The sequence below is a fragment of the Lagenorhynchus albirostris genome, chromosome 14 (assembly GCF_949774975.1).
Source record: "Lagenorhynchus albirostris chromosome 14, mLagAlb1.1, whole genome shotgun sequence".
Lineage (NCBI taxonomy): Eukaryota > Metazoa > Chordata > Mammalia > Artiodactyla > Delphinidae > Lagenorhynchus > Lagenorhynchus albirostris.
The window spans coordinates 68,492,995-68,512,351 of record NC_083108.1 but is presented as its reverse complement, the minus strand read 5'-3'; the positions used below and the strand labels follow the sequence as shown (position 1 = coordinate 68,512,351).

Below are 19,357 nucleotides of genomic sequence, written 5' to 3'. Positions count from 1 at the left end.
GCAGGGGACACGGGTTCGAGCCCTGGTGCAGGAAGATCCCACATGCCACGGAGCAACTAAGCCCGTGCGCCACAACTACTGGGCCTGCACTCAAGAGCCTGCGAGCCATAACTACTGAGCCCACGTGCCACAACTACTGAAGCCCACGCATCTAGAGCCCGTGCTCCACAACAAGAGAAGCCACCGCAATGAGAAGCCCACGCACCTCAATGAAGAGTAGCCCGCGCTCGTCGCAACTAGAGAAAGCCGGTGCACAGCAACGAAGACCCAACACAGCCAAAATAAAATAAAATAATTAAAAATAAATAAATAAAGTAAAATTAAATAAAATTTAAAATCCAGCTCCTCATTGGCACTGGTCACAATTCAACAGCCCAGTGGCCCCCTGGGGGCTACCATACTGGGCAGAGCAGATTTAGGATGGAGTCAGCACATGAGGGCCCCTGGGCCAAATCCACCCCTCAGCCTGTTTTGTAAGGCCTGCAAGCTAAGAATGACTTTTACATATTTTTTTTTTTTAAGGGAAAGAGGAGGAAGAGGATGCGGGGCGGGGCTGGGGTGAGGGTGAGGGGGAAGCAGCAGCAATAAGAAAAATTCTACGTGTTCTGCAAAACCTGAAATATTTACTATCTGGTCATTTATAGAAAAAGTTTTCAGGCCCCTGATTTAGAATATTCCTATCATTCACACAAAGTTCTACTGGACAACGCAGACTTGGAAGACACGTGAGAGGCATGGGGAGGGGTCACTGAGCCCTCCTTTTCTTGCAGGAGGAACATCAGCATTTATTAAGCACCACTGTACATTTAACACCAGACCAAGGAAGTTCCACACCGCTACCTCATTTTCTCCTCACAATAACTCAATGGCAGGGCGGAGTGGGGAGGGGGCGCCTTGGTTCTCCAATTTACGGATGACAAAGGCCCAAGGGGGTTCAGGGTAAGCACGACTGTGCCAAAAAGCGAAACCACCAAGTCAACAGAACCAACCAGCAAACACAAACCCCATGTACGAAAAATGAGAAGGGAACAGACTCAAAATGCCACAGGGGTGGTAGGTGATAATATTTTTCTCCTAAAAACACATGGTGTTGGGCTTCCCTGGTGGAGCAGTGGTTAAGAATCCACCTGCCAATGCAGTAGACCTGGGTTCGAGCCCTGGTCTGGGAAGATCCCACATGCGGCGGAGCAACTAAGCCCGTGAGCCACAACTACTGAGCCTGTGCTCTAGAGCCCATGAGCCGCAACTACTGAAGCCTGCGCGCCTAAAGCCCGTGCTCCGCAACAAGAGAAGCCACCATAATGAGAAGCCCGCGCACCGCAACGAAGAGTAGCCCCCGCTTGCAGCAACTAGAGAAAAGCCCCTGCGCAGCAACAAAAACCCAATGCAGCCAAAAACAAATAAATAAATTTATTTAAAAAAAAACAAACAAAAAGAACACACGGTGTTGTTATATTACCTTGATCTATATAATAATAAAATGGCTAGTATTTTTTGAATTGTATGCCAGCCATAGTAGGGGGTCAGACTGTTTGGGCTCAAATCCTGGCTCCACCAGCTACTGGCTGTGTGATCTTGGCAAGTCACTTAACCTCTCTGAGCCTCAGTTTCCTTCTGTACAATGGAGATGACAACAATACCTCCGAGGAGGCTCATGTACGGCCCCAGGGCACTAGAAATGTGGCCAGTGTAAATGTGGAACTAGCCTCATACGAGTATTGGGAAGTATAAATGTTAGAACGTGTTAGAACAGAACCTGGCCCACAGCAAGTGCACCTTACTAAGAGGGAAAGCCAGTTTCCAAATGTGGTTCTGTCTTAACAATAACATCCTTGGTCTCATGTCACATGGCTCATAAAACGGGGGCAGCAGGAGAGGATGGGAGAGGACTTCGCTCCCTTCTCACTGACCCATGGGCTGCCCTGAATGACCACTGGAAGGAAGGGGAGGGGAGGGGGGCTGGTCAGTCTTCAAGATGCTCTTAGGCCGGATTCATTCATTCCCCAAATGTTTACTGAGCACGTACTATGCTTGGAAGTAGATGCTGGAACACCTCAAGGGCGGCACACCAAGGCCTCTGCCCTTACGGAGATGATGTTCTAGTGGGGATCCAGGAAACCAGCACATCAGATAATCACGACTGTGATTGTGTAATGCCCCCCGTGGGAGGGGAAGACATGCCCTAAGGGGTCAGACTCATTTGAACTTTCCAATTCTGCATGATTTCTCCAAGCTTGGCTGATCAAGAGGTTCCCAAGATTGGGGGGCAGGGGTGGGGGGCTGGAGCACAGGACGCCAGCTCAGGGGGCAGGTCATGGCACTTGCAGAGGAGCCTTGGAGGGGTACCTGGTAGCCACATGCCTAAGCTCAGCCATCAGCCTCGCAAGCCCTCTCAGTGGGGACCAACTCCCAAACATTCCATCACCATGGCAACCACCTGCCGCTGGGCCTTGCGACCTCACTGCCCCAAGCCTCCCGAGCAGATTAGGGGAGACCGGAGTTCCCTTCAGGATCCCTGGGGATCAGAGACCTCCAACCCACTCCGGAGGGAAGCCAGCCAAGAAGAGCCTGCCAGGATCCAATGGGGCAAGAGGAAGAGGCAAAAGAATAATTCTGAGGTTCTGGATGATGCTTGAGCATAAGGAGCACCATGAGGTGGCTCAAGAGGAAAGAATAAAAGCCAGGCTGGGGCGCGGCCTCAGAAGTATTAGCTCACACTTACCAAGCACTTTCTGTGCACCAGGTACTGAGCTAAGGGTTTTGCATATATCACGGAATTTTGTCCTCACTACCCTGTCCATGATCCCACCTGACTCTCCCTTATTAACCATCTCTTTTGTTTTTTTTTTTTTTTTGCGGTACGCGGGCCTCTCACTGCTGTGGCCTCTCCCGTTGCAGAGCACAGGCTCCGGACACGCAGGCTCAGTGGCCATGGCTCACGGGCCCAGCCGCTCCGCGGCATGTGGGATCTTCCCGGACCGGGGCACGAACCCATGTCCCCTGCATCGGTAGGCGGACTCTCAACCACTGCACCACCAGGGAAGTCCCCTTATTAACCATCTCTTTACTGGGGCTCAGAGAGGTAGGTTCACCTGCCCAAGGCCACAGAGCTGGTAAGCAGGGGAGTAAAAGGAAAACCCAAATCTTCCTCTCTCTCCATAGCCCATGCTCCTAGATCTCTCCTTCCTGACGAGCTTTGCATTTTTTTTAACCTAAAATGATCAAAGTTGGACCCCCACGTGCCACCCTGCCTCCCTCTCAGAGGCCCAGTTCAGCACCCTGTTGGCACAAGCTCAGGGTGGGGAGTGATGAGGGCGGAGGTTACTTCTTGGCTCTTGTACTCAGAGGCTGGGTGTCCTGCGTCAATCCAGCTCTCCAAGCCTCAGTGTTGCCATCTGAGAAATGGGAGTAACACTTGGGACAAAGAGAGTCATGACAAATTCCATAACTTCATTGTGCCCAGCACAGACGTGCAAAAACGTCAGCACTGAATATTATTGTCATCACAGCAAGCGGATGAAGACTGGAAGGAACCCGAAGACGAAGAAGCCAGTGGCCCGGTGAGGCGGGGTTGGCAAACTTCTGTGAAGGGCCAGGAAGCCAATGATTTTGGCCCCGTGGGTCAGAGGGACTGTGACAGCTACCCACTCTGCCTCTGCACCATGAAAGCAGCCAGAAACAGCACATCCAGGAACACACACGGCTGGATTCCAGCGAGACTATTAACGAAATCAGGCGGCAACCTCGATGCGTCCCTCAGGCCATCGTGGGCCAGGCCCCTGCTCTGTAAGAGCTCCCAGGGGAACTAGGACAAACTCACAAAACGCAAATGCCGTGGGTGACCGTGGAAGCCGGTGCATATTCAGGTTCTGGGCCCAATCTCAGAAGGCCTAGTGGGAGGACTCAGGCAGCCGGACTCTGGTGAGAAAAATGGACAACTTGGGAAAATATTTGATATTTTTTAGAAAAAGAAATGCATGTGCGCACACAGAATCATCCGGTGTCTGGCCTGTTGCCAAGTAAAGATTTAAGGAGAGAGACTTGTGTGTGCCTGGCACTTTGCTGTGCATTTTGCCTCTAACAACCCGGGGAGTAGGGCGAGGCACGCTTATTAGCCCCGTTTGACAGAGGCGGAAGCTGAGGCTCAGAGAGGTGAAGCGTGCAGCCCGAGGTCACACAGACAGGAACGGTCTGAGCCTGAAGTGGAACCCAGCTCTGTCTGATGCCAGAAGCCAAGCTTTTAACCATCACCCCCAAACCTCTACCCTGCCCAACTCACGGATGGGGGCGATGCATGTCCAAGGTCATGCAGCTGCCCGGGGCAGTAACCAGCTCAGCCTCTTGGCTCCCGTGTCCCAGGCTTGCCCCCAGCGCCTGGTGCAGCCCTCCCTCTGGGCTTCCTGTTCGGGAACACATGGGCCCCTGCCTGATCAAGAGTATAAACAGGAAAAGGCCAGGGTGACCTTGCAAGGCCCGGGTTTCCTTCACCCACGCCACACAACACACACACACACACACACACACACACACACACACGACCTGTCTCCATTCCTCTGTCTAGAAGCTTCCAGAAGTAGGGGTGGGGGGGTGGGATGAGCACTGTACTGGGAGTTGTACACACTGGGCTTGGAGTCCGGTTCTGGTGGTTACTAGCAATGCAGCCTTGGTTGGAGCAGGGGAGGTAAACAGTGATGTTACCTAACTCCTCTGTGCCTCAGTTTTCTCATCTGTGGGTGCTAACGTGAACTGACAGCGCTCAGAGCTTTGTTACTGTATCACTGTTATTTCTCCCCTTTAAGGTGGTTCGAAACCTCTGCGCGCATCAGAATCACCTGAAATTCTTAAAAGACAGATTCCTGGGTCCTGCCCCCAAATATTCTGATTCGGAAGTTCCCTGATGGAGCCCAGAGATCTGCATTTGCCGAGCGCTGCCCCTCCCCCTGAGCTATGAAACACTGCGTGGGCACTGAATTCAGCATTTGAGGGCTATGTACTGGCCAGGCTCGGGGACTGCAGTGGTCCCAGCATGGAGGCCAAGAGCCGGACAGGCCCAGGTGCAATTGGGCTCACCCACCCACTAGCTGTGTGACCCTGAGCCAGCGACTTCTCCTTTCTGGGCCTTACTTGCCTCCTCTCCAGAATAAGGGTGCAAAGCGCACCCGCCGGGTGGGCTGTCGTGAGGCTGGTACACAGTGTGAGCTTAAGTGACATCGTTTCTTAGGAGAGACACAGGTCTGCCAGTGAGGAGTGTCAGGGCAACAGACACAGGACAGACAGACAAGCCACCCAGAGGGGGAAGGACCCCAGGACAGGGGGAGTGCACATCCGGGTGCTAGAGCTCCCAGGGCCACTCCCAACGGTCAGCCGGACGGACCCCGCACGGGGCAGCGTGCAGCACCATCACTGACTCTCCCACAACCCGGAGGGAGAAAGCACCTCTCTGATCAGGGCACAAATAAGAAATGCAGACTAGGGAAGCGGCTGCCCATGCTCTCAGGGCGGTGCCGGGCAGCGACAGGACTCGAACCCACGCCCAATGGGGTCGTTGACCTTTCTGCTGCCATGGACCCTGTCAGCCATCTGGTGAAACCTACGGACCCCTTCCCAGAAGAGTGTTTTTAAATGGAATCAATTACGTAAAAGGAAACCATTTATAGTCAAGTCTGGCTAAGAACACACTGATGAAGACGCTGTGATACTGTCACCTACATGCTGCTTCATTAAAGCCATGAATAACCAGATCGAGGGGTGGGCCTCATAACGACCGTCATTGGCGTGTTGTGATGTGTAGTGGTGTCTGCGGCAACAGGAATATGATATGAAGATACATACGTTTCTGTTGGTGACCAAGGCCCAACTACTGCTGCTACTACCATGACTGCCATTTGTCACCTACATTGATGCTTGGAGATGTTAATTAATATAAATAAAGATGTCATTTTTTTTCCTATCCAGATTCCCGGGCCCCTGGGAACCAAAGACTGTGACTCGGGGAGCCAAGAGCTGCACCCCTGCCTCAGGAGGGCCCTGGGTCCCATTCCTCCCTCTCCCTGCCCATTTCCTCGCTCCACCATCAAACGAGAGCATGGGAAGGGTGTGTACCAGGAAAAGCTCAATGGCATATTCTGGGGTGTGGTTTAGCCGTTTTGATTTTATTTAAAAAATAAAAGACACTTCCCTGGCGGTCCAGTGGTTAAGACTCTGTGCTTCCACTGCAGGCGGCCCAGGTTCGATCCCTGGTCAGGGAACTAAGATCCTACACGCCGTGTGGCACGAGCAAAAAATAAATAAATAAATATTTAAAATAAATAAATAAAAATCAGAGACAATGGAACTATTATGAAAGGCATGTGACGTCCACCCATGCTGGCCTCACATGCCAGCACGTGACCTTGGAGAGTAACTCCAGTCAGAAGTGGGTGGAGGACATCAGGGACCGGAGTGGGGGTGACCTTGGCCTCAGACACTGCACACAGGGCCCTGAGGGGAAGGAGAACAAGGCGTGTGCATCTCCATTGCCAGCAGAGGACAGAGTCCCAGGTACGTGGTCAGTCTGCCCGGGTGTACACCTGCCTCTGCTCCAGGCCCCTAGCGGTGTCCTCTCCTCTCCCTGGGCCTCAGTTTCCTCAACTGTAAAATGGGTCCACCAACTCTTACTAGCAAGGCTGCGGCGAGGATTTAAGTGAGATGGAGGCTTAACTGTGAGAAAGCACATAGGGCTGAGGCTGAGGTTCCACATGAACATGTGAGACAGAAGTCAGCAATGGGGGGGCAAGAGGGTGGGCAAAGGAGGTTGGCGGGGCCCAGGCTGTAAGTAAGGAGCTTGGGGTTATCCTGGGGGCAGTGGGAAGTGGTGAGTGCTGGTGAGGTTGGGGCTCTGGGGGTGGACACGGCTTCTTCCAGTGTAGGATGGCTTAGTAGACGAGGGCTGGAGGCCAGGTTAGAGGTGCCGGGGGATCCAGGGACCACCTCAGAGGAGAGGAGACGGAGGACAGAGGGAAGAAGGTGGCCAAGAGGCCAAATGCTCTGGGCCAGAGGAGGTGACACAGAGACCCCACTCTAGCCTCAGGCCAGGCGTTCATTCTGGTTTTTCCATAACACTTTAGGGGAAAACCCGAACAAACTTTACGGCCAACCCAATACTTTCTGTCTCTGGATTTGCCTCTTCTGAACATTTCATATAAACAGAATAACATAAAACAGGGTCTTTCGCTTCTTTCCTTTAGCATAATGTTTTCCAGGTTCACCCATTGGTTTTGATTTTTTTTAATTTGCATTAAAATAGTATCTATCTTGATGCTGAGCTCTGGGGCACTCCCTTAAATTCTGTACCCAAGTCAAGCGCCTCATATACCTCATCTCAGCTCTGGGTCTCGGGATCCCTCCAGACTAAACCCTAAATTGAGTACACAGTTCTGTTCACACTGTGCCCAGGAGCCGGGGAGCTTGGGACACCCCCCAAAACGCTCCCGGCCTTGACAGCAGAGGCTGCTGGGAGTCCCTTGAGGAAATCCACGTGGAGTGGTGGCGATGGGTCCCCACAAAGCCCCACTCCTCCTGGAGTGATTCTGTCTCCACCTGCCCTGAGAAATCCTACTGCAACTTCTGCTTTGAGATGAGCATTTACTGAGCTCTGGCTGTATACATCACGTGTCACCTCTCCACACACTGGGCTCAGTGGGCAGCCACTTCATTCCCTTTCCTTGGACAGTCACAGCGCACCCACCTCAAAGACACAGGGCATCTGAGAACACGGGAGGTGAGGCACATGGCAGGGATGCCCAGTGGTTAAGGGCCTGCATGGAGGGCTCGGGAGGGGCTGGGGCCGCATCCGGCTCTGCCAAGGACAGGCCAGGAGACCTGGGCCTGGTTAACGTCAACAGCCTCAGTTTCCTCATCTGTAAAATGGGGCTGAATGGCCCACCTCAGAGGGTTGCTGTGATGACCACTGAGGCAAGTGCTTAGGGCAGGACCCGGCAGGAGGAGGAGTTCAGTAAATGTCAGCTCTTAATTTATCATCATCTCTAACTAGACACCCTAATTAAATATTCCACGGCACAACAATAACAGACCTGGTATTTTTTACGGATACGACCGTAAAAAAAGAAGGATTCATTACCCTATGGGTCATCTAGGATGTGATGTTAGGTGATAAAAAGGTTATCTGATCCCACTCTGGTAGACATTTATGTTGGGAAAATACTCCAGAAAGGTATACCCTAAACTGCTAACTGGGGCTTCACTAATTTCTCCTTTTTTCCCTCTGGATTTTCTAACTATTCTACAGTGGATGTTTATCAATGGTGTGATGTAAAATAAAAGAATGGAAAAAAGAAATTGGGTGATTTCTAGGCTTGTTGCACAATATTGAGACCTGAAGCCTCGGAAGGTAGAGCTGGCCTTGGAGGAAGCCTGGTGAAAGCCCAGAGAGTCTGGCCAAGGTCACACAGCAAGGTCATGGTGCAGCCAGGCCTGGGCCCAGCTCTCCAGACACCCTGACCCAGGCTCCTCCCTGCTGGCATCATGCTGGTTCATTCTCCTAGTAAGATGAGGTAGGCTGGCCTCCTGGTTAAGAGCCTGGCTCTGGAGTCAGGCTGCAGATCCTGGCGGGGCCATGAGCTACATTACCCTGGGCAAGACGCTTAACTTCTGTGGGCATCAGTTTCCTCCTCTGTACAATGAGAATCAGACTTACAGCAGTGCCATAGGGCTTTTGTAAGAGTTAAATAAGATAATACATGAAAAGCATTTTGTACCATGCCTACCAAACAGTAGGTACTCTAGGCCCTATTATTATTATTATTGTTGTTACTATTATTATTACTATCAGTATTAGTATTTGGAATCTAGCAATGTCATAGAGAATCTTTTGTAGGGCACAGAATGCTAACTCAACAGGAAGGAAATTTCGACTTGGGTACTAGGGAGCCATGGTAGGTGTTTGAGCAGGAGAGGAGCAGTACGACTCTGCAGCTGCACAGGGCTGGCAGCCAGCGCCCACCTACGGGGACAGTCTCCGCCAAGGTCCTCGGTCACAGGCTCCACACCCTTGGCAGTCCTCCCAGAGTTGCTGGGCCAAACCACAGTGCAACTGCCACAGGCTACAGCCCTGCCACCTCCGGCCTTGCCCGCTTCCTGGGTGCCAGTTTGGCTGGTGAACATCCAGTGATCAACAAGCTGGGGGACTTGAAGCAGCCCACACAGCCTCACATGTGATGATCAGGAGGTCCAGATGTCCGGCAGGGAACACAGGGTGGCAGAGGAGAAGTGGCCCCTACATCAGAGCCATGAAGACCGATTTTCAGTCAAGCCTAGCTCCTACTTTGCTGTGTGACCTTGGGAAAGTCCCTTCCCATCTCTGAGCTCAAGTTTGCCCATATGGAAAGAAGAGCTTAACTGCTTCATATGCTTAGGGGCTGCCAGAGGGATGCAACACAATAAAACAACAATGGTTTCCTCTGACTGTGCTCCTGCTAGGTGCCAGGACTCTGGGATAAGGGCAAGGATGGGGGAAGGAAAGGGCTCTGGAGCCAAGGAGCTCGTGGGGACCCCAGCTTCGCTCTCACTAGCTGCACATCAGTTTCCTCTCCTGAAAAATGGGCTCATGCCACTCACTTTGGAGAGCTGCCGTGAGGACTTATGTGCAGATCAGTCAACAAACAGTAGCCGCCGTCTGGAGCCCTGCCTTGGGCTGGCACCGCGCTGCTGCACTCAACTCACTACCGCGACACGGCAGTCGGCTGTCCTCCGCATCGCCATCCTCCCCACTTGACAGATGAGGAAGCTGAGGCTCAGAGAGGTGCCGCACCCTGCCCTTCATCACACACTGAGCGGTGGCCATGAGAGCGGTGGCCACGGACCTTATAAGGTCAGACTCCTCCTAAGAACCCTGCCTCTGTTGTGCCGTGTGACACAGGGCAAGCTGCTTCGCCTCTCTGAGCTTTAGCTTCCAAAGCTGTGAAATGGGAACGTAGTGCAGGGATCGGAGATGGGAAACCCCTGCAAACTGGAGAACGTACCAGATGTTCCTCCCCCCGGGCTCCATGCTGTCATCCCCAAAAGACCCAGCCCAGGAAGACCCGTCACCTGTCAGCATCTATAATCTCTCCTGTACTCTCTGTACAACATGGGTGAGGTCAGGCAGAGCCGGTGGCCTGCTGGGAGGGAAAGCCACCTGCTCAGGGTCGCACAACTGGTAAGCAGTGGAGAGCAGGGCCAGGCAGCAAGAGGCGGGGTATCCAACCTGAGTGGGGTGCAGGCAGCAGCCAGCGTAGGGGTGCAGGCCAGGCCGGGGCTGGTGGGTGTCTGGAGCGGTGGCCACCAGGAACAGGTGGACCTGTACCGGCCGAGGTCTCTCCTACCAGCTCTTAGCAGTGAGGCCCCTTTGAAGGACTGGTCAGTCCCAGGACGTGCCCACTTCTCCCCAAACGTTCCTCCTCCCTGGGGGCCCAGCCTGGCCACCTGTTCATGGATTGGCAGTGGACACTACCTGTCTGGGACATCACAGCTTCCCTCTGCGGCCAGAGCTCAGGCCTTCCAGGCTATTTGGTCTCCCTATGGCTGGTCTTGACCTGTTATCTGGAATCTTCTCTCGCCACTGTGGCCAGAGGGTGTAGCTGCCACGGAAACCTGACCATGTCCCCCCCTGTCTAAACCCTTCCATGAGCCCTCAGCCTCGGCATGACGCTGCAGCTCCTCCCCACGGTTTATAACAGCAACATCCAGTAGAAGTTCAAGGTCAGCCACCCGTGAAAGTCAATTTTCCAGCAGCCGCATTAAAAAGGTAAGAAGAAAAAGGTGAACTTAAAAACTTCATAATAGATTTTATTTCACCCAGTATATCCCAAAATATTATTAATCAATATAAAAATGATTAATGAGACAATTTACTTGCTTTCTTAGTACTCATTCTTTGGAATTGGGGCTGTATCTTCTATCATCAATGCATCTCAATTTGGATGACCCACTGTCAGTAGAAATACCCAATCTGCAGCTAAAGTTCATAAAATTCACAGATGGAAAAGTACATCCACATCCCCGAATAGTTCTACACATATTTAAAAGTTTGCCAAGAATGGAATGGAGTATCTGTTTTGAAATCTAAATTTAAATCATATTCATAGAAAATGCAGTGCCGCAGCTGCATGAGCCACATTTCGAGGGCGCCACAGCCACAAGGGGCTTGTGGCTCCCGAACCAGACACACACGTTCAGTCCTTAGCTGTCTGGTCCCCACAGCCCTCTCACACCTCCTTTCCAGGCCTGGCCCAGACACGAGGGGAATCTCCAAGCATGCCCTGAGCTCCCATCACCGTGACTCATCCGCGTCCTTCCTCGGCGTCCCCCATTTCCTGCCAATTCCACTTCCTTCATCCGCGTCCTTCCTCGGCATCCCGCGCTTCAAGCCCTCTCTGACATCCACTGCACAAGATCACATTCCCGGTCCCTCTGCTCATCCCCCTTGTAATAATTTCACATGGCATTGGCATCGGCCATCTAGAGGTTCCCCAACCTCACCACTATCGACATTTGGGCCAGATCATTCTTGTTATGGGGCTGTCCTGTGCATCCCTGGCCTCTACTTACTAGATGCCAGTAGCGTCCCCTCCCCAAGTGGTGACGGCCAAAACTATCTCCAAGTGTCCCCTGGGGACACAATCACTCCTGACTGGAAACCAGTGCCTGGAACACAGAAGGCACCCAAGCGTGCACCTAAACAGAACAGGCTTACCCAAGTATACTCCACTATGAAGCTCGCCTACTCTGGGAAGCCTTCCATGATGCCCTCGCCCGGTTAGTGTTCTTCTGGGCTCCCACAGCCCCCCGCACTCACCCTGGTGCAACCTCCTCCAAGGGCAGGAACTGGGTCTTGTTCACTGCCATACTTTCAATCCCTAGCTCGGCAACTGGTATATAGTAGATGCTTAATAGATATTTATAGAACTGACCCAAGAAACAGGGATGACTTATGAAAAGCCCCACGGGGCTAGTTTTGCCTGTTTTAGCTCAGGGCTTTCATCCCTGCAAAGGTGCTAATAACAGTCCCAGCTCTGTTTACACACCAAGCACTAGGCTAAACACTCTAGCCTAGCAGAGTGTTGAGAGAGGGAAACTGAGGCTCAGACAGGTGAGCGCTTGACCTGTGTTCAAATCAATGACTCGGAGGCTCAAAACTCCTGGTTCTATCTCTTACTGATCAAAAAAAGTTACACATGGAAGAAGATATTTGCAATATATATGGCAAACAAGATATCTGTATCCAGAATATATAAAGAACTCTGGGAAATCAATAAGAACAGGAAAGGCAACCCATCAGGAAAAGGGGCAAATTTTAAGAGACACGTCATCCAAGACGTTATCTATATAGTTAATAAGCATGTGAAAAGCTGCTCAATCTCATTATCCAGCAGGGAAATAAATGCAAAATAAAAGTACAACGTGGGGCCACTATACCTCTGAATGGTTTAAAAAAAGAAAAAAAAGAGGATAATACCAAGTGTTAGCAAGGATGTGATTCGATCAGAGCTTTCATGTTCCACGGGTGGGAGAGTAACCTGGCACAATCTCTTTGGAAATACTCTTTGGCATAAGAGACAAAAGCTGACCTTGCACCTTCCCTATGACCAGCAATTCCACCATTAAGGATATATCATCAGAAATGCATCTAACTGTTCACCGCAGAGCACATGTCACGTTCCTGGCAGCATTATTTGCAACCGCCCTCAACCGGAAACCACTCAAATGCTCACTAACAAGAGGATGGATAAATAAGCAAATACAAATAAATCCATCCATGCTGAACAGCCAGGAGAGAAAACAAGCCAGAACTTCACAAAATATGGGTAAATCGCTCAGATATTATGCTGAGATATTAGCCCCAAAAGCCAGTACAAAAGAGAACATAAGCTTTTATGTATGTAAAGCACTTTGTATGTAAATAAAGTACAAAGACAGGTGAAATTAATCTCTAGTAGGAGACTTTGGGATGGTGGTCACCCTTCGTGGAGCCTGGAGGGGGCATAGATGTCTTGGGTGGCGGGTGCCGGGCATGTGTTTTTCTTGATCTGGGTACACACGGGCATGTTTATCTTTTGAAAATTCATCGAGTGGTCCTCTTATGATGTGTGCACGTTTCTGTATGTCTGCTTGACTTCAATAAAAATAGTCTTAAAGAATCACACTTTGCCAAATGCAGCTGGTCATCCTCCCACCCACACACCTTTCCTGTCTGTTCCAGAGGAACACACAGGACTCCATTCATTCATTCAAGGACCTCTGGCTGCCAGACACTCTCCCGGGGCCCAGCTTGGTGCCAGGTGCCAGGGGCAGAAACATGGATTGAGCCTCGGCCCCCGATTTTGCCACTCACACCCCAGTGCCTGGCACACACACGCCCCAAACCCACACGCAAAAAATGAACCACCAGGCCGGGGTGGCTTCTGATCAGGAGCCAAGGAGGTGACGTCTGCTTGTTTTGCTCTCTCTCTCCCGCTTGGTGCGAGAAAGTTTTCAGGCTTTTTCCTTATGCTGGACCAATCCTGGCCACTCTGGTACAGGTAGAAAAGGTTTCGTACTCTGCTACTTGTCTGCCACCGTCTTCCCTCCCTCCTGCCAGGCTTTCCTCTGCTCCCCACAGGCTGATGACTCCTGTGTTGTCACCTCCAGCCCAAATCTCTCTCCTCGACACCAGACCTGGCCAGCAACTGACTCCGCGTCACCTCCACTTGGCGTCGAGCTGGGACTTCAAACTTAATGTATCCAAAGCTAATCTCCTCGTTTCTACCCCTAACTCACTCCACTCCAGTGGTGGGCAGCTCATTATGCCCGGGCCAAAAGCCTCAGAGGCAGCAAGAAGGCCTGACCCCTCTCTGTCTCTTCCAACCCAACCCAACCTTGCGGCCAATCCTGTCAACTGCACCTTCAAAACAGAGCCAGGCAGTGATTGCTTGGATCTGACACCAAAGGCACAGGTAATAAAAGAAAAGAAATAAACAAACTGGACTTCATGAAAATGAGAACACTCTGCGCTTCAAAAGATACTATCCACCGAGTAATAAGGCAAACCACAGAACGGGAAAATAATATTTGCAAATCACACAACGGATAAGGGATTCATATCCCGAATCTATAGAGAACTCCTAAAACTCAACAACCAAAACCAAGCAGCCCGATTCAAAAACTGCTAAAGGACCCGAAAGGACATTTCTCCAAAGAAGACATACAAATGGCCAAAAAGCACGTGAAAAGATGCCCAGCGTCACGACTCATCAGGGAAATGCAAATCAAAACTACAATGAGATGCCACCTCACACGGATCAGGAGGGCTAGTGTTAAAAACAAACAAAACCCAGAAAAACAGAAGATAACAAGTTGGTCAGGATGTTGAAAAACTGGAACCCTTGGGCACTGTTGGTGGGGATGTAAAGTGGTACAGCCGCTGTGAAAAACAGTATGGAGGGTCCACAAAAAATTACAAAGATAATTACCATATGATCCAGCAATTCCAGGGCTGGGTATCTACCCAAAAGAATTGAAAAGCAGGGTCTCAAAGAGGTATTTTTACTCACAGCATTACTCACGATAGCTAAAATGTGGAAGCAACCCAAGTGTCCATCGATAGATGAATATGTCAACAAAATGTGGTAGTTTATACAATGGAATATTATTCAGCATTAAAAAGGAAGGCAATCCTGATACATGTTACAACATGGATGAAGCTTGAGGACATTATGCTAAATGAAATAAGCCAGCCACAAAAAGACAAATACCGGATGATTCCACTTATATGAGGTCCCTAGAGCAGCCAAATTCATAGAGACAGAAAGCAGAATGGTGGCTGCCGGGGGCTGGGGGAGGGAGGATGCGGAACCAGTGTTTGATGAGTACAGAGCTTCAGTTTACAAGATGGATGAAAGAGTTACTGGGGTCATGGATGGTGGTGATGTGAAGACATTTAATACCACTGAACTGCACACTTAAAGATGGTCAAGATGATAAATTTTATGTTGTGCGTATTCTAACACAATAAAAAAAGAGAAAAAAAAAACCCCACCAAACCAGAGCCAGAACCCACTTGCTCCACATCACTCACACTTGCTGGGCGTTTATATTTTGTGTATCCATGTCTCATCACCCTGGACCAAGGTACCCAGGTCTCTTGTCTGCCTAATTCCTAACTGGCCTCGCTGATTCCGCCCTAGTCTCCTCCGTCCATTGTCAGTGAGCAGCCAGTGACTGGATGAACGTGGAAATCAGGTCTCAGCCCCTCCTCTGCTCTGAATCTTCCCATGGCTCCCACTTCACTCGGGAGAAGCCAGTCCCCACACGGCCCACAGGCTCTGGAGGCTCAACCCTGCCCGCTGCCTTCTGTCCTCATTCCGCACCTGCCCTGCCTCGCTCTCCGCCAGCCACACGGCCCCCTTGCTGTTCCATACACACACGTGTGCACACACACACACGTGTGCACACACACACACGCACACTGCCCGGATGCCCTTTCCCCAGACATCCACTTAGCCTTCCTGTCCTCGTTCATGCCCCTGCCCCATCACCCATTTCACACTGCAACCTGCCCCCACCAACACAGCACCCCAGACCCCCCTAACCTGCACCATTTGTCTTTCCTCCCCAGCACTTCCCAGTAGCTAACACGGCCCGTAACTGACTTCCCATACTTAACTGTCTGGGGTCCTTGAGTGCTTTGCTCGCCAGAGTGGAGCATAGTACATACTTAGCACTAAATACTTACTGAACAGAATTCTCGCCCTGGGCCCCTCTCCGGGCCCCTCTCTGCACAGCAATCATGAAATACCCAACTTCCCAGGGCGACCTCAACTCACCACGTTATCTCCTGACCTTGGTTCCTTTCCAGGCTTCCCTGTCGAACAAGATCCCTGTGAACCCCTTCCCTTCCATGAGCCTGATCCAGCTCACCACTTAGCCCTGTCCAGCGCCCCAAACCTGGCCCCCGGCTCTTGCCCATCTCTACACAGCGGGCCTGTCACTTTCTGCTTGTACGACACTGCCAGGACTCCCCAAGGCTCCCCACTACCTTCAGGAGGTAATTCTTCACATGGCTTATGGGGGCCTCACCATCTGACCCCGAGCTCTGGCCAAACAGAACTACTATCAGCCCGGAGGGTGGCACGCACACCTGATTTTCCTATCCACATTCTCAGTCTACCTTAGACTCCAGGTGCAGACACCTGACCCGGGCCTGGATAATGATAGCATTCTGCTCCCAGGTCACAGTACTGGTTCAGGGATGGATACATGACTCAATCTAGGTCAATGGCAGCTGGCTAGAGACTCTTGCAAGATCCTCTGGGGAGGCGAAACAATTAGGGTACAGGGCCATTTCTAGTCACCACTTCAGAGCCTTCCTGAGACTGAAGCCAACCCAAGAAGGTGGTGCCGAGAGATAGAGACATGAATCACTGATATTAGTTGGGCTCCTGGATCCAGCCATGCCTGAAGCCATCACTAACCCTCAACTTTTTACATGAGCCTATAAATTTACTTTTTGGCTTAATTCCATGGAAACTGGGTTTCTGTCTCTGTTACTCAAGAGCCCCAACTAACTGGTACCTACATACCCTCTCCTCATCCTTACCTTGGCCTGTTTGTTATTGCCTTTGCTTAAGCATCACCTTTTCCAGAAAATCTTCCCTGAACACCCAGCCTGTAGTAAGCACTCCACTATGTCTCCCGGTCCCCTATGTCTACCCCTTACCATTCTCTATAACTGCTGTTTGCACCTCCTTGAAGGTCGGGAGCTGATGGACTGAGGGGTCCTGCAGTCTTAAAAAAATTTTTTTTTTCTCTTCCCAACCTTAACACAGAGATTGGCCCACCCAAAGGCATTCATATTTTATTTTTTGAGCTCACTTTGCAGGTTACTAAGTTTCCCCAGGTATCAGGGAGCTGTGAAAAAAAATGCGTTTTGCAGGAAGATGGAGGTGAGTTTAAATTCTCCACCTGTCAGCTTTGTGACCTTAGGTGAGTCACTTAACCTCTCTGAGCCTCACTTTCTTACCTGTGAAAGAGGAGAGCAACTAAATACACATAAAGGCTTTAATACCATATTGGAGCAGATTAAATACTCCATTAAGGGCGGTGCCTGCTTCCACTTTCTCCCCCAGGACATAAACCCTGCCTTTCCCTTTCATTGTTGCTCCACCACTGGTGTGGGCATCTGTCAACCTGCCTGCTGAGAATGCATTCTCCAGTCTTCTGGGATCTGTCCTTGTGACTGGGGTAGGACTGACCCCATGCCCAAGACCAGCAGCTGAGGTCTGGTCAGTAAGAGGGGACAGATGCTCATGGATGGGTAAGAGACTCCAGGTGGATGAATCGGAATCAATCCCAGGATTTGCAAGAATTATTAGAGAAATAGTTCTCTTATAGCTGAGATAGCTAAATTAGCAGGATGTATGCCTGGAGATGTTACTGGGGAGAGCATGCCTGAAAAAGAAGCCGTCACAGAAGAAAGCCCATCTGAGAGACAGAGAGCAAAAGAGAGAGCGCTCTGAGACAGTGGAGTACCTGGATACAGCTATACCTGAAGGCAGTCTACCTTTGGACTTAACCATTTACCTAACTCAATAAATGCCCTTATTTTTCACCTTAACTATTTTAAATTCGGATTTTACCACTCAAAGCCAACTGATACAGACACATAACAGGCTCTTTTTGACCTCTGCACACTTACCATTCAAGTGGTCTTCTCCCAGGCCCCAGCATGACTTTTAAAAAATTTGTTTTGACAATCTAAGCAACATTGATTTCCAAAGTCTTATTTGAAGACTCACAGTGATGGCTGGAGCCAGCTAACCACTCTCACTTCTGCCCCAAGGGTGTGGATCTGAGTTTTCCTCAAGCAAAACTAACCAGAGAATATCCTTAGCAGAGGTCAGAAGGTTGCTCTGATACTTCATGCTTAGAAAGTCTTTGATTAACTTCCCCCTTCCCCTGCCCCTTAATTGTAGTTTATGGCTTTTCTGATTGCATTTCTTTGTTGTAGAGGTTTTGCAGTGGCAGACAGCCAAAAAGGTAGAAAGGCTTGACCAAGAACAAAGCAAGCGGGTAATAAATACTTGCTGATGTAATGTTCCCAGATAAGACAGGTCTTTCGTCCAGGTGATCTTTAGGGCATCTGAGCGGGGGACAGGGGTGGGATTTGGGTGGGGGTCTTAAGAGCACAATTTGCAAGCAGCACATCCCTGGGGATCTAGTTTCCTGGGACATCAACCTGCCCTGCTGCTTCCCTCTTGGACAAACACAGCCCAGGACTGGGAGACCCTCCTCCCTCTCACGTGCTCCTGAAGCAGGTGGAAGAGAAAGAATTTCAAAGAGCTTCAAGAGCCGCTCAGAACAAGAACACTTCAAAAATCAAAGGGAGGAACCCGTGAGGAGAACCATCTCCTCACAGTCCACCGACTTCTGGAAGCCAGATTCAGAGTGAGTGAATGGCCTTTCCTTAAAGGAAAATGGTTTGGGGCTCTGAGGGGGCCTGGGACCTTGTTGGAGAGTATCTGAATCTGCAGACTTGCCCAGACATCAATAGGAACAGAGCCAGGGGGCAAGATGCGGTGGAGAGAGTCCCTGAACTTCTCTGAGTCTCAGTTTCCTCATCTATAAAATGGGTAAACAACACAATCCTGATCGCTGTGGATTACTGAGCATGTCTATGCATCAGGCACCACATAACCTTATCTATAATCGTGCCAAGAACTCAAGACATGGTCACTAATATGATCCCCATTTTACAGGTGAGGAAACTGAGGCCCAGAGAGGGGAAGGGGCTGGCCCAAGGTTTCACAGCTTGTGCACGAGCCAACTCAAGTGCGGCTGACCCAAAAGCCCCATCTTTCCACCAAATAAGGGCTCCTCTCGATGGCTGCCTCATGGGTCACCGTGAGGGGTCAATGACATCACACACAAAAAGATAACGATGCAGCTGTTTGCTCAGAAACTGGCAAGTCACAGGGATTTAGGTATTTGAGAAATGGATGGATGGAGACACAGAGAAACCTCTTGAGTCCTCATTACCCGCTTCATCTGGGCTCCTGCTGTCCCTAGTCCTAAGTGGAGAAGGTCCCAGACAGCAGAGCTGGGAGACAGTGACAGCAAGCGATCACATCCTTTCAGTAAAGGTGCACACACCTGGGTGTCCTCACCCTCCACAATGTGGGCTTTCCGCCATGGGTCTGGCTGTGCCCACCACTTCCTGCCACACCCCCAGCCCCATGGGGAACTTGCCACCCACCGGCCGTCCTCACCAGAAGCGGGCCAGGGAAGAGCCATCCCTTCTCACCCATCCGTGTGGGGCTTTACCCCACACTGGTTTTTCTGGACC

The 19,357-nt window shown here is 50.8% G+C and overlaps 1 long non-coding RNA gene across 2 annotated transcripts in view; it reads left to right on the top strand.

Moving 5' to 3' along the window:
• LOC132504478 (uncharacterized) overlaps positions 1 to 19,357 on the top strand; it is a 647,091-nt gene that overhangs the window by 2,505 nt on the left and 625,229 nt on the right. The window contains exon 3 of one of the 2 annotated variants that reach the window (XR_009534904.1): positions 5 to 358. The exons of the other annotated variant lie outside the window; for it this stretch is intronic. This is a non-coding gene — a long non-coding RNA (uncharacterized LOC132504478). Of the gene's footprint in view, positions 1 to 4; positions 359 to 19,357 lie in introns of those variants that run through there. 2 annotated transcript variants of the gene reach the window in all.